This window comes from Vicugna pacos, chromosome 3, assembly GCF_048564905.1.
Source record: "Vicugna pacos chromosome 3, VicPac4, whole genome shotgun sequence".
In the NCBI taxonomy this organism is placed as follows: Eukaryota; Metazoa; Chordata; class Mammalia; order Artiodactyla; family Camelidae; genus Vicugna; species Vicugna pacos.
In genome coordinates, this window is record NC_132989.1 from 5,065,523 (window position 1) to 5,081,665 (window position 16,143).

General features: G+C 34.5%; 1 pseudogene; it reads right to left on the minus strand.

Moving 5' to 3' along the window:
* Nucleotides 1-7,510: 7,510 nt before the first annotated feature.
* LOC140689308 (olfactory receptor 6F1-like) lies at nt 7,511-8,436 on the minus strand (annotated as a pseudogene).
* Between the last annotated feature and the right edge of the window lie 7,707 nt (nt 8,437-16,143).

Below are 16,143 nucleotides of genomic sequence, written 5' to 3' on the forward strand. Positions count from 1 at the left end.
CACTGAGATATAAAATAGCAGAAGCCAGAATTACATATCTCATACATGGAAAAGCCAGAATTCAAACCTAGGTTGTCTGACTCTGAAGAAATTGCTCTTAACCTCTCTTCTGTAAACTTTTAGGAAAAGCAAACCTCAGTATGGCAAACATACACAAAATCTGAATGATATAGGAAAAATCTGAAAGAACATGGGAGTTTTGCTCTGAATGAGATATAACTTAGACCAGATGAGATAGTTAAGTTAAAATATTTTTGAATCTTTGAATACATATTGCAGTAAATGATATTAACTGATCTTTAAATTACTGAATGTTAAATATGTTTTCAAATAATATTGAGGCCGTAGTTAATTCATCCCATTAGAATCAGAAGTCTGGTTTAAAGCTTCTCAGAATGTGCCTATGACATCTTTCAGCCTACACGATCTTACCTGCCAAAAATAGGGGCTCAAATATAAACTAAATTTTCCATGATAAAGAACAAAACTTCAGTATTCCCCTGGAGAACTCTTATTTAGCCATGTAAATAATGCTATCTATCTAAATTGTTACTAATCAATTCCCCTGAAGCTGGGTATGAGGGTGAGATCCCGTCCCAAGACACAAATCCAACTCTTAAAAAATTCTAAGTTTACAAAGCAATAAGGAAGGTCTACTTCCTCTGAGTTAAGAGCAAAAGTGGTGGTGAGGGCATTCTAGAGACTCCTTTTCTCATCCTTCTTGGAATGTCCCACCCCCTTTGTAAGAGTGATGGCATTGGTTGGACTCTGTTCTCAGTGCTGGTTCCATGGGTTGGGATGGTTACTATGTGTAGAGAAAGTCAGACCCCAAAAGGGGAACATGACACAGTTCACTGGGAGAAGAGGGTATCTGTTGACTGTAAAAGCCTTGTTCAGAAGGTCCACCATTGGCCCAGAGTGTGTGTGTGTGTATTACATATATACACACACATACATATATGTATTGAAGACTGTATAATGCACACACATACACACACATATATATATATATACACATATATACAGTCTTCAATCCAGGGTGTCCAAACAGTGGTCAATCTTTTCTACCAAAATTCTGCAAGTGAGATTGGTCTGGCTTGGATATTACTTTTCCCCTGCAAACCCACAGCATTTAGCAAAAGAGGGCCTACTTACATCAACAGGAAAATCTATTTCTCCAGGGCTTATAAATTAAAATCCTTTGACTCTCGACTGTGTCCCTTTCTGTTCTTCTAATCTGAAATTATCTCTTTTGCTTTAGTTATTATATTGAATCTGACTCAGATTTTCTATCAATTTAAATTTGTAAGTTAAAAAAATAGTGAAATTTTGTTAGAATTAGTATATAGTTAATATATAGGGTTTAATTTTTTTTTTAGGCTGTAAATCTTGACCCTGACACTTTCTGCCTGTAGTCTCTCATTTCTGATGTACATTCTCTAAGTCTTGATCTATCCTCATTTGTTGGGCATAGTAACAGTGGTAAACTCATTGAGTTGCTTTGAGGATTATATAAGAAATGCAAATTATTAGCTTAAATCTCAGCCCATATTTAGCTTTCAATTAAAGGTAATAATAATTACTTAGCTTTCAAAACTCATTTCATTTTAAAAAGTCATAATTTTAACATATGGATTTTTATTTATAGGGAGGCAGTTTTTAATGTTTAATAAAAGAAAAAGAATTACAAAAATATGTTTGAAATGATTGAATATTATAATAAAAGAATAAGTAGATTGGGTTGACAATAAAAGAAAATTCCACACTTTATTAATCATAGTGCTATTAACTTAATTATAATGTGTAGGAAATGTAATGTATGTTCTCAATTGTCTTTAGGTTAATGGTAAAACAAGCAACAGACAATAAACTAACATGCATTGAGATCATGGGGTGATAATTAAACATGGAACAATTTAAAATACTAACATAATGTACTAATTTTGATCTTGGATAGGATTGTTGAATGACTAACTGAAAGTATGAATGTGGTATTGTCTTTGAAAGGTTAACAGCTTTTGAGGAGTGTGAAGGGAAAGGAAAGAAAGAAGAAAGAAAAATATTACAAGCAAAAACACTAAAGCTGAAAACTTTAGGGGGTATGATGTACAAAATATGCCTGGGAAATGGCATGTGGTCTGGTGACAAAACTGAATTGTGAGCAAAGAGGTATTAGTGTGTTATGTGAGTTATAACAAGTTAACACATTCAGATAGTCATACTTTAAGAAAAAAATTGTGTTTCAGTAGGCAATAAGGGAGAAGGGGGAAGTTTCTGAGAGAGGAAGTAGTATGTGGTGTGCTCCAATATTAGAAAGATAACCCTAAAGGCATCATACATAAAAGATAAATTCAGAGGGACAAAGTATGTTGTCCATTATGAGCTGACATTGTGTTTACAAGCAACAGTTGATTTGTACAGCAATCTTAATTTAATTAAATTTAACATTAGGATTTATTGATAATAACTAGTTACCAAAATAAATAAATGTATATAACAGATAAAACTATATACAAAGATAACTTCAGAAAAGTTAATTTTAGTTATTTGGCAAAATGTAGGCTTATTGCCAAATAAACCATGGGAACCTCTTCCTAGAGGGTGAGAATTGAGGTCATGTCGTGTTTCCTGACGCCTAGAACTCAGAATATTTAATAGCAGCTCATACTGATGTTTTATGTATGTGCCATTTACCATTTTTTAAAATCCTAAGGACAGTATTAATTAAGAATAAAAAATATTAATGTTCCTATTTTACATATGAGGTAGTTGATGAAATCTGATAAAATTTATAAGCTGTTCATTGTCACGCCCATCAGACATTGGTGATGTGGAGATGAGAATTGTGTCAGTCTAATAACAAAACTCACTTACGATGTTGTCCACGAGCCAGTGTCCTATTGATGCAACTCCTAAAGCATCATTTATTCTCCTGCATCAGTGACTGCATCATCATTCTTATCATAATCTCCACTGTTTTCAAATAGTTTCAATTTCATTGCCAGCATGAACAACACAGGCACACTTTTAAAAGGTCTCCAGTGTGTAAGGCAAGTGGCTAGGGACGGGATACAGTAGCCACTGTGTTTTATGGGGCTCCAGTGATGCAATTTATTCTGTGCTCTCACAGTCCTGAATGGCTTCTGTTAGACAATTTCATTCTAGGCAACTCTGTGAGGCAAGGTTAAATCAAATATGTTTCTAGTTCAAGTTTTGTTCAAGGAGTATGCTGCATTGTCTTTGGTACCTCACAGTACTGGAAGAGGGGTGAAAGAGGCTATTTCTCAGTTTTCTAAGGTTTTGATATGATCAAAGAGAGGCAAGAATGGGAGATCAGAGTGTCTGGGAAGGAAAACGCAGTGTAAAAAGATAAAAGGCAGTGGCGCTTAGGAGAGCGTGTCAACCATCGTGGTTAGCCTGCGCTGTTTTGTCTCCAAAAGTCTACTGTCTTGGGAAACTCCTCAGTGTTAAGCAAATGATTTGTTACCCTAGGACAACTGAAGGCAATGAAATGCCCGTTCCTGAGATTCTTAGCCACACCTAAATTCCCAAAGCATTATAATTCTCCAAGTTTGGGAAGGGAGAATTTTGCAAATTCAGATTTGAACTGATCACTTTTCTCATTCAAGAGTCCATCAATGGGTAGGATATGTGTGTTGAATGACTAACTGAAATCCTTATATAGGCTGTAATTCTTAGAGGTGTTTGAAGCAGTTTAGAGCACTGATAAAATGAGGAGTTTTGAAAGCTCATTTTGAGCTATTTTGCTAATTAAACCTGATGCTAATTGAAAAAGGGAGATATTCTAAAACAATTTCTGAAACGTTAACTATTCCTAACAGTATATTAAACTAATTAGCTGACATTGTTCTAAACTCAAATTTGTGTATATTTGATATGAAAAAAAATCAAGAAGGCAGACAAACAGTATAAGTACATTTATCATCAAATAAATATCCCCTGTTTTGAACTGAATTTTAATCTGTGGACAAATATTCTCTTGCCTTGTGTCTAAGAAAGCACTAAAAAGGTTACTTAGTCCATCTATATCCCTACCCAGTTCATAATGTCCTGGTAACTTTAAAAGTGAGACAGAGTGTCCACAAATACTCACTTTAGTTCTCTGCAGGGTATTGCCATGTTCAAACAGTGACCTATGATAAATCACTAAAAAAAAGAAAATCTGAAGAGAAAACCAATTGTCTTTGTCAGTTTGCTATCAAGTCTTCCTTTATATTTTCTTAGGTGTTGCTTCCATTATACCTAAGATTAATATTGAAAAAAATTTCCGGACTCAAGAACTAGGGTGTCCAGGGAACAGCATTTTGGACTGAGTTTCTGGCAGTTTGGTTACAACGGATCTCAGAGGAACAAGTAAAACAACCCTGTGCTGATTACCAATTACAGTGAGAAATAACTTGGCCTTTCTGTGTCATCATTTCTCTTTAAGACCAAATGTATCCCAAGATAGTAGCCTCACAGAGTAGGAAATGTGAGTAATGAGAGACATTACTGGGACATTACTGGGAATGCTTAAAGGACATTCAGAGAACAAATGGATGGACATCGGTATAGGAGCAGTTACACCTGCCTTGAGGATCACTCTCTCCCAGTAGAAAATAAATAGGAAAGAGTGGCAGGAAGTGTATGCAAAGACAAAGGTGAAAGCAAAGATTGTAGAAGTTCACTTAGTCCATTACATTGTGAAGAAGAGGGGGTCTGCAAATAAATTACAAGATGACATTTGGTTTCCCACTAGTGAGTGCAACAAACTCTTCAGCTAAATTTCTTTCCGAATTGAACTGACTCATTTGAAAACCTGTTCGGTTCTTCCTTTTGGCGTTGCTTATGCATATCATACACACATGCAACTCATGTCAATGCTGTACTGGCAGCAGAATAACATCGCATCTGCCCCATTTGCTGAGCATCCTCGTAGTTTGAAATGTCCACTGAAATTCAAACACAGAATTTCACGTTTGCCATGTAGGTGTCGTTCTTCTGTTTGTTTGTCTTAGAGAAAAAGTACATGGGTGAAGGTTAGACCATCTTAACAGTTTTCTTAAAATGCCAGGCAATGATCTAAATGCTTATTCAACATTTATTATAAACGCAGCATTACAATCCTTTTGAGATAAATAGGGGAGGTTTTGGAACTGATGGGGAAAAATGACATCAGAGACTTATCAGTCCATCCATTCAACTACATTATCCTCAACTTGCTTTTTAGTTTAGGAAGATTTCTGACTAAGATGTAAATAAAACCTTTTTTTAATGGCCTACTCAGGCAATTTTGTTCATTTCTTTTAGTATGTCCTATTAATATTGCTTGAAGGATGGGTTTATATGCCTTCTGTATTAAGTACAAGATAGGGGAAATGTTCCTGGCCAGACATAGTATCTATTCCCAAACATCCAGGTAAAGTTGACATAACTTCGCTATATACAGCCCATTTAAACAGTCTAATTTTCAGAACCTTTCAACCCTTACATTTCTGTATTCTTTCAGTCGAATTGTAGCTTGATTAAAAAAAGAAAACTAAATCAAATGGCCAGTAATTAGGTATATTTGTTTGACAATACATCATGCAAATAATGCTCAAGCAGAGTGCCATTTTTTAAATCAACATAAGAGTAAAGACCTCAGTTAATGAAGATATTCTGTTCATTCTCAATTATTTCCTTCACTTAGCATTAAATCTTGGATACAGTATCATGGTAAACTGACTCATTCACTCATTCACTTTAAAAGCTAAGCACTATTCCCTTGGTTTTGATATAATGAGGTGTGCACCAGAGGTTGATGAGATGTTGAAAATAACATTTAATGAGATTGACAGTAGCACCCGATTTTAATTTTTTAAGAGCTGAGGCTCACCCATCAAAGCAGGAATGCTATTTTTTCCTTAGAAAAGGACAATCTGACTTTCATTTGAAGTTTTGATTCTTAGAAACTTCCAAAAAGTAACCTTAGGAATTTACTTTTATTTATTTATTTTTTAGCTCTCTTGAAATACAGTTGATACACAAAAAATACACACGTCTACTATATACATATTGATTTCTTTGGACATATGCATATAACCAGGATATCAACACTTAAACCAAGGTACTGCACATATTCGTCACCTCCAAAACTTTCCTTGGGATCTTTCGTGATGTTTTAGAGCTTAGAAATTTCATGGATTTGAAACTCATGCTCACAGGAAATAAAGAAGGAGAGCAGATCAGATGTACATTGTTTCATTATACTGACTTAAGAAGAAGTAAACCTTCAACATAGACATGCCTTTTGAAAATTAACACTCATTATTCTCACAATGAAATATTTTCTCCTATTTCCTTCAGACAGGTACCTTCTTTTTCTATCATCTCCTACTTTATTTTTGAGTGAGGGCCCAGGAGAGATTTCAAATTCTACAAACAAATGGGGCCTAATGGGTCGCTGCTACTCAGCCCAAAGGCTTTTCCCCTGTGAGAAGCAGCCCGCATTGCACGTGTGTGAGCCAATATGGGCCAGGACAGATTATGTCCTCCTTGGCTGCTTCTGACCTATAGTCAGAGAGAAAAGGGTAAGGGAGGGAAATAAACATTTCATCCTTGTGTTAATGGTTAAAAATGAAAGTATCTTGCTTTTCAAAGGGATGGAGTCATTTGGAGAAAAATCAAATAACTATCATAATTCTTTTTTCTATAGTCACTTTTTATTTGAAGCCATGAGACAGTCTACCCTTGATAACTTGCTAACAGTCAGAATCCATTACTATTAGCCTTTTCTGAGGCCAACATATTGTTATGAAAGTAATTTTTATTGCTTTATCCAAACCCTCCTGCAGTCCTGTTGATCTACTTTTAACTTTCCATCACTTGCTTTTTTAGAATGCTTTGTTCACCATCCTTGTTAAACAAGTGTGGCACATTATACTTACTCATTTTATGTGTATATATTTCACTGTAGTTTTATCCAAAAAATGGTGTGTTGAAATAATTACACACTATGATTTAAGTTATCCTTTTATTCATCTAAACTTCTCCTATTTCCCATGTCTGATATTTCACAAATACGTCTCAAAAGTTTTCATTTACGTTATCAAAACAGTCTTTAAAAGGGACAAGAATTTACAGCTTGTTTAGCGAAACACTCACTGCCTAGGGCACATTATTTTATAAATCAACGCCAAGGATGAATGTGTCAATATATAAAGATTTTTTTTTCTTAAAGAAAAAAGCCCAGTTTGTTTACATCCAGAACTCCCATTCCAACGGAATCACAATATTGTAAATCAACTAAATTACAATAAAAATAAAAAAGAGCTGTCATTCTTACCATATATAAGAAAACAGAGCAAGTATATGTTTTTTGTTTGTTTGTTTTGTTTGAATTTTTTTCTTAGGTTTATTTTTCTCTCCCCGTATCAATAAAGATTTACCTTCTTTTTCCAGATTCTTATGTGGAAACCCTGAACAGATATGGAGGCAATTTTCAGAGGCCTGCTTGGTTGAAGGCAGTTTATTTTCCCTTGCATTTCTTCAGCAGAGTTTCTCTTACTTCTTTGTTATGGAGAGTGTAGATGAAAGGGTTTAGAACTGGAGTTACCACAGTGTTCAGGACATGGACAGCTTTGGTGAGGTCCAAGCCTTCTTTGATGGAGGTGCGAACGTGAAGGAAGATTGTGGACCCATACCAGATGAGCACCACAGTGAGATGTGAGGAGCAGGTGGAGAAGGCTTTGCTTCTGCCCTTGGCTGAGGGAATCCTGAGGATGGTACTGTTGATGTAGATGTAGGAGACCAGGGTGATAAGGCAGGAACTCAGGATGACCACATAAGCAATCACAAAGCTCACAAGTTCCACTGGTCGTGTGCTGGTACAGGCCAGGGCAATCCAGGGTGCAATGTCACAGAAGAAGTGGTTGATGGTGTGGGGGCCACAGAAGGCCAGGCTGCTGATGAGGGCTGTGGGCACTGCAATGGCCAAGAAACCACAGACCCAGGAGCCCAGGGCCAGCTGCACTGAGAGGAGGCTATTCATGATGACCCCGTAGTGGAGAGGGTAACAGATGGCCAGATAGCGGTCATAAGCCATGGCTGCTAGGAGGAAGTACTCTGTGCAGCCCAGTGAGAAAACAAGGTACATCTGCAAAAGGCAGCTGGTGAATGATATGGTTTGGCCTCTTCCCAGGAGGATGGCCAGGGCTTTGGGGACTGCAGCTGTGGTGTACCAAATCTCCAGGAAAGATAGATTACTCAGAAAGAAGTACATGGGGGTGTGTAGCTGGTGGGAGGTACTCACCAACATCAAGATAGCCATGTTACCACCAACTGTGAGAATGTACATAACCAGGAAAAGCATGAAAAGGGAACACTGAAGGAACTGGGACCAGGAAAACCCAACAGCAGAAAGTCTTGGGGGAGAGTTTCATTGTCTGTGCCCATTGAAGTTCTGAGATAAACCAGAAAACAGAGACCCCACAGTGAGGCCTCTGATGCAATCACTCAGTCCTAGAACCAGAAGAAGAAATGCATTCATGAGAATGCTTCATTAACTGAATGCAGACTGACAACCCAACATTTGTTGGGTGCCTGCTCTGTGCTTGGAGCTGTGTATGATTAATATCAGTTAATTTAATCCAATGGAGAGGCATGCTATTATAAACAATTGACAATTCAAGAGGCTTCTGTGCAAATAATTTTAGCAGTTTGGCAAAGATTGCATCCATGCTTACACATCAAATTCAAGATTCAAATCCAGCCTTTCTAACCTCCATCATTTCCTGCTCTAGCCATGTCATTGATTACATCTAAACACACAAAGAGCTCACCATTTTATGTTGATTCAATTCACTACTTTATAACTAGACTTTCTGTATGGTCCTTAAATGAGATCATGTATTTTTGTCTTTATTCATAAATAAGCCTCCAGAGTGTAGGCTCTAGTCACTTTCACATTTGACAGTTATCATTTCTGAATTATCTTTTAATATATACGTTCTGACCTCAAATATAATGTTCAGAAATAAACTATAAGAATTTTAAAAATAATTTCAAAACCAATTTTTTTGTATTCTCTGATCTTGTTCATTTCATATTTAAAGTTATTAATGTGACGCATTATTCGCACCAAAAAAAAAATACTTCCATATTGAACAATGCACGTAAAGCAACTGCTTCTTGCATCTTGGGTATCCTGATGTTTATTTGGAAGCAAATGCCCTGAGAATAGGCTAAAAGCAGACAAGCATTTTTTAAAACTAGTTATTTTTGAAATTTTTGTAATTTATTTTTAAATGGCTCTTTTGAGAACAGAGCCTGTACATTAGAAGATCAGTTGGGAAGCTATGACTGTCAAGTATTAAGGTCAGTAGAAACTTTTCTACTATAAACGGGCTACACAGTAAATGTGTCCATGTGGTGAGTATACCTCATTTATAAATGAGTTTGAAGCCAGGAGGGGCCTTCAAGATAATTTACAGCAGTGATTTCAAGTTCTAATGGGCACATCCATCACTTGAGGGTGATGTCAAAATAGAGATTGCAAATCTCATCTACAGTGGGGCCTGTGATTCTGCATGTCACACAGATTTCCAGAATGCATCACCAGTTGGAGATCCTATCCTGAGGAGCAAGGATCTAGCATCCTTCTAATTTTGTAAATAAAGAATTGGAAGAAAAAGATGAAGACATGATTTTACCCAGGGTTTGCATGGTTGGGTGGTAAAGGACCTAGACTATTAAGGGGTAAGACATTGAAGGGTAAGACAGAGCAAAAAAAAAAAAAAAGAGGACAAAGAAAAAATGTCCATTAGGAATAATTAATAATTGCTAAATAATGGTTTCACAAATTTCTTAAAGCTAATAATGTTCCAACATCTCTATCACTCACAGCCAATGAATATAGGTAACAATTGTGTTCTAGTTCAAAGTATCTATGGCCATTGTTAACGTCTTTTGTATTGTTCAGTTGTCCTTTCAAAGATAACCAAGGCAACACCAGGTAATTGTAAATTCATAATTGCTGACAGTAGCCCACGTATAGTGAATGCTTACTTGGTGGGCCCACTAGCCAGCTATCCCACAGGATCTTTGTAAATCCTGTTACTTTGGTTTTATTGTTATCTCACTAGTCCTACCGATGAGAAAATTGAAACACAAAAAAACTAGACAAGCTGCACAAACTGGAGCTGTGACTATCAGTTCTTGAGGTTCGATTCCACAGTTTACAGCAGTTTGGACTGCTGCTTTCAAAGACTTTTTTTGAAAATAGGGATCTGATTGGAAGATTCAAAGAAATGATAATTTATATTCAAAGAGAAATAATAATTTTATAAGAAATTTAAGAAATAATCTAAAGTAGAAATAGGTCAAAGTTATTTCTAAAATCTTTTAGTATGAAATGATAGCATCTTAAAATGTATACGTAATGTGAATAAATAATTGTATTTATCATTTTCTATTTCCCAAATTTAAGAATCAACTTGTGATAACTGGAAATTGGAGACTAGAATCCCAATTACCATATTATGAAATAGCATTTTCAGATTTTACTTTCAGTTGTGTTGCTGAATTTGTCAGATAACATAAACTAATAATCTTTGCTTAAAGTATGTGATGATCATGCTCCACAATTTAAAACTTGTATATATTGCTCTAGATTTGAGTATTTGTAGTATTAATTATAAGATGGCCTGTGTGGGACTTTATGCAGATGAATTGAGTTTTAAAAAATGAGAGAAAGTAATATTTTGATTTGCTAGCTTTAGATGAGCAACTTTTGATTTTAAAAAATTAAGTAACTTTGATCTGTTTTATAAGAAGGATTACATTTTTAACAATTTACTGATAGATTTAACAAGTAATTTTAATTTCTTACATTTTGAAAGTGATTTTGCATACGTAAGACACATCTTTTATGCAAACATGAAATAGTTTATAAAAATAAATACATTTATCCTGTTTCTAAATCAAAGGATAGTTGTGGTGTTGATTGAATCATTATGGGTCTATCACATAGTATAAACTGCGATAAAGGATTTACCCGCTAATTGAATAAAGCATTGGATACAGCATAATGAATACAGAAAAACCTTGTCCACTTACCCAGTTGCATTTCTTCCTGCCATAAACATAAACCCTATAAACTGTCTCTTGACTTGATCTTTCCCGTTTTTTATTCCATAATTTTCTTTTATTTAAAAATACTATATTTTGATTTCAGTAATTCTCTCTATTCCCCTCTCTTCTTCTTTATCTTATTATTTTATGGTATACTTCTTTCTTTTAATCATTACTTTTTGATTAACTCAATCTTGCATAGTCTTTTAAACTTGTCCTCAGTCTTTTTCTATTTCATTTTTAAATCTCTCTCTGATTCTGTCTTGTCCTAGTCACACTCAGCTTTCATTTTGGCATTTTGCATTTTCTCCACCTCACTCTTCTGTGCAGTGAACTCCATACTGAAAACAGTTTGCTATTAAGTACTAACTTACGTGTGCATAAATCTTCTGGGAGACAGTAAGATTAATTTTCTCTCTTGGGTACTTAGGGCCACCTCAAGAAGACATGACCTTTTATTAGATCTTTCTAAATGGGTGGTGTAATATCATTTATATGTGGAACCTAAAAAATAATAAAAATGAACATATATGCAAAACAGAAACAGACTCATAGACATAGGAAACAAATTTGTGGTTACCAAAGGGGAAAAGAAAGCTGAGAGGGACAAATTAGAGGTATGGGACTAACAGACACAAACTACTATGTATGAAATAGATTAGCAGCAAGGGTACATTATATACTACACCGAATCATAGCCATTATCTTATCATAACCTATAATGGAGTATAATCTGTAAAAATACTGAATCACTATGCTGTACACCTGAAACTAACATCATATGGTAAATGAACTATCCTTCAATTAAAAAAAAATGGGTGGTTTCAGATTCTTTTCAATCATTTGATTTAAAAAACTAAATAGTAAAGTTACTGGATGGAAAAGAAATATTTCTTTAGGTGTTAAATGTGTTAATATGGATCTTTTGATTTGCTGAGAGCTCCTAGCGAATGCACATATTCAATAAGTTCAAAGAATTTGTAGAAAACATTTTAAAGCAAATCGAGCAGAGTCCAATTAGACAAATAATCTTAAATTAAAAGAATTAAGTAATGTAAAGCATGATGTAACTATAAATTAAAAATTAACTCAGAATAAGAAAATTAAAAATGTCCTTGGCTGTCCATCACACTAAGATAGGAAAAGAAAAAGAACAGCTGTAAATACACTTGAAAATAATTTTGCCCATGGACAAGTTGTATTTATAGAGCATCATAACATCTTCCTTCTTTGAATGAGTAGTGTTCTCTTACTGACTGAGAAAGGTTCCTCTTTATGAAGTTTTCAAAGATTTTCCTATATTAAATTATATAGGTAAGAATGAACGATGTCACCTTTCTGGGAGTACTTAATTCACTTTGACATGGCAATCTCACTTTCCAATAAAGATCCAGAGCTTCAGATAAGAAGTTTCTGGACACAAAATTCCTCATGTATGCTAACTTTATGCTTCCGAGGAAAAGAACTTTTGGGTCCTGTTTACAGTCTAGATATGATACTGACTGTTTACATGGAGCCTTGCTTTGTGCCTATAAAACCCTCCTTCATTTCAATTTCAAATCTTTCACTCTTTGGTCAGATTTATTCCTAAATATTTTATTTTTTGGATGTGATTTTAAAAGGGATTGTTTCTTTACTTTCTTTTTCTGATATTTCACTTTTAGCATAAAGAAATGCTCCTGACTTCTGTATGTTAATATTGTATCCTGCTGCCTTGTTGAATTGTTGTACCAACTCTTGTAGTTTTTGAGTGAAGCTTTTAGGGTTTTCTGTACATACTATCATGTCATCTGCATATAGTGACAATTTTACCACTTCTCTTCTGATTTGGATCCCTTTTATTTCTTTTTCTTGCCTGATTGCTGTGGCTTGGACTTTCAAGACTATGTTGAATAGAAGTGGTGAGAGTGGCATCCGTATCTCATTCCAGATTTTAGTGGGAAGGGCTTTAACTTTTCATTGTTGCATATTATGCTGGCTGTGAGTTTGTCATATATAGTTTTTATTATGTTGAGATACGTTCCCTCTATATGCACTTTGGTAAGAATTTTTATCATAAATGGCTGTTGAATTTTATCAAATGATTTTTCTGCTTCTATTGAGATGATCATGTGGTTTTTGCCCTTTCTTTTGTTGATGTGGTGTTTCACATAGATTCATTTGAATTTGTTGAGACATCCTTGTTTCCCTGGGATGAATCCAACTTGATCATGGTGTATGATCTTTTTTATGTGTTGTGGATTCTGTTTGCTAATGTTTTGTTGAGGGTTTTTTGCATCTATGTTCATCAGTGATTTTCTTTTTTGGTAGTGTCTTTGTCTGGCTTTGGTATCAGGGTGGTGGTGGGCTTCATAAAATGAGTTTGAGAGTACTCCTAAAATTCAGTCCTTTGGGAGTTTGAGAAGGATCAGTATGAGTTCTTCTTTTTATATTTGGTAGAATTCCCCATTGAAGCCATCTGGTCCTGGACTTTTGCTTGCAGGGAGGTTTTTTATTCCTTATTCTATTTCACTTCTAGTGATTGCTCTATTCAAATGATCTATTTCTTCTTAATTCAATTTTGGTGGACTCTGCATTTCTAGAAACTTGTCCATTTCTTCTAAGTTGTCCAATTTATTGCCATATATCTATTGTTCATAGTATTCTCTTATGATTTTTTTTGTACCTCTGTGATGTTGGTTGTAATTTCTCCATTTTCATTTCTTATTTTCTTTATTTATGTCCTCTCTCTTTTCTTCTTGGTGAGCCTTGCCATAGGTTTGTCAATTTTGTTTACTCTTTCAAAACACCAGCTCTTGGTTTGATTGATTTTTTTCTATTCTTTAATCTCTATTTTATTTATTTCCTCCCTGATCTTTATTATTTCTTTCCTTCTGCTGACTTAAGGTTTTGTTTGTTCTTGTATTGCTTCTTTGATCATTATATAGTGTCTTTCTGTATCTTTATTTATGGCCTTTGTTTTCAAGTCTATTTTCTCTGATATGAGTATTGGTATTCCCACTTTTTTGACATTTCCATTTGCGTGAAATATATTTTTCCATCGTCTCACTTTCAATCTATCTCTGACCTTCACTTTAATGTGTGTCTCTCATAGGCAGCATATTGTAGGGTTTTGTTTTACTATCCAATTTGTCACTCTGTGTCTTTGATTGGAGCATTTAGTCCATTGCTATTTATAGTAATTGCTGATAAATGTATGTTTATTGTTATTTTGAACTTTATTTTCCAGTTGATTTGGTATTTCTTCTTTGTTTCTTTCTTTCTCTTTTTGTGGTTTGATAATTTTCTTTTGTATTATTTTGATTTCTTTTTGGTTTTTGTGACTCTACTGTATGCTTCTGATTTGTCATTACTCTGTTTTTCAAATATGTTAACCCATTATTGTATCTATTTGCTTTAGACTGGTAGTCATGTAGGCTCAAACATGTTCTAAAAAGAACAAAGGGAAAAAAAAGAAAAAAGAAGGTAGAAAAAAACTATACTTTCTTGATCCCCTCTCTCATGTTTTATGATTTTAATGTCACTTAGAAAAAAATCTTCATGTTTATTCTCTTGTAACTCCTTGTAATGATCATATTTCCAGTTATGGTTTTCTCATTTCTACAGCTTCCTGGTTCTTTTCTATTTAGAGTAGACCTTTCAATATTTCTTTTAGGATAGGTTTAGTATTGCTGAATTCTTTTAATTTTGCCTGTCTGTGAAATTCTTTATCTCTCCTTCTATTCTAAAGGATAACCTTGCTGGATAGAGTATCCTAGTCATTTAGGACTTTGAATATATCTTGCCACTCCCTTCTGGCCTGCAGTGTTTGCAGAGAGAAATCAGCTGAAAGCCTGATGGGGGTTCCTTTGTAACTAACTCTTTGTTTTTCTCTTGTTGCCTTTAGAATCATTTCTTTATCCTTAACCTTGGCCATCCTGATTATAGTATGTCTTGGTGTGCGTCTGTTTGGGTTCTTTTTGTTTGGAACCCCCTGTGCCTCCTGCACTTGGATATCTGATTCCTTCTTTAGGTTTCAGAAGTTTTCAGTTATGATTTCTTCAAATACCTTTTCAGTCCCCTTTGCTCTTCCTTCTCCTTCTGGGGCCCCAATTATGTGTAGGTTGACATGCTTGATATTATCCCATAGGTCTCTTCTATTGTGTTCATTGGTTTTGATTCAGTTTTCTCTCAGCTGTTCTGATTGGGTGACTTCTGTTGTCCTGTTTTCTAAGTCACTTATTTGACTGAATTATCTAGCCTGTTTTTTACAGCTTTTAGCTGAGCTCTTATCTCAGCAAATGAGTTTTCCAACTTTAATTGGCGCCTCTTTATAGTTTTAATTTCCTTTTTGATGTATTCTCTGTCTTTATTCACAATCTCTTTTAATTCCTTCAGTACTTTGATCATTCCTTTTTTGGAATCATGATCTAGTAGACTATCAAAGTCTATTTCATTGATCATTATTTCCGGGGATTTCTCTTGTTCTTTTAGTTGGGAGTGGTTCCTCTGCTTCTTCGTTTAACTTTTGTCTCTCTGGCACTATGGATTATGGAGTATCAGTTATATACTGTGGTCCTGAAGGAGTTTGTTTACTCTATCTATCTATCTATCTATCTTTTGTGGATATGGAAATAAAACTAAAAAAAATTAAAAGAAGAAAAAAGATTTGAAAACAGATTATAATCAATAACAGAAGAACAAAACAAAGATAAATAAAAATCAGATTGAGACAAATTAATAAAATAAAGAAGAAAAAAAAGATCTGAAAACAAAATATAATCAATAACAGAAGAACAAAACCAAGAGAAATAAAAATTAAATTGAGACAAATTTAAAAAATTTAAAAGAAGATGTTGATTGTAAGATTTTCTGTATTGGTAGCTTCTTTTACTTTTTAAAAACATATTCTTGATTGATTTGACATGATTGTATGTGTATGGGGCTAAGTATAACTTTTCGTATTCTGTACTTAAAAAAACTTATAAAATGTATACTCAGAAAAATAAATAAGTATACAGTATATTTCTGAATACCAATGTTACACACACA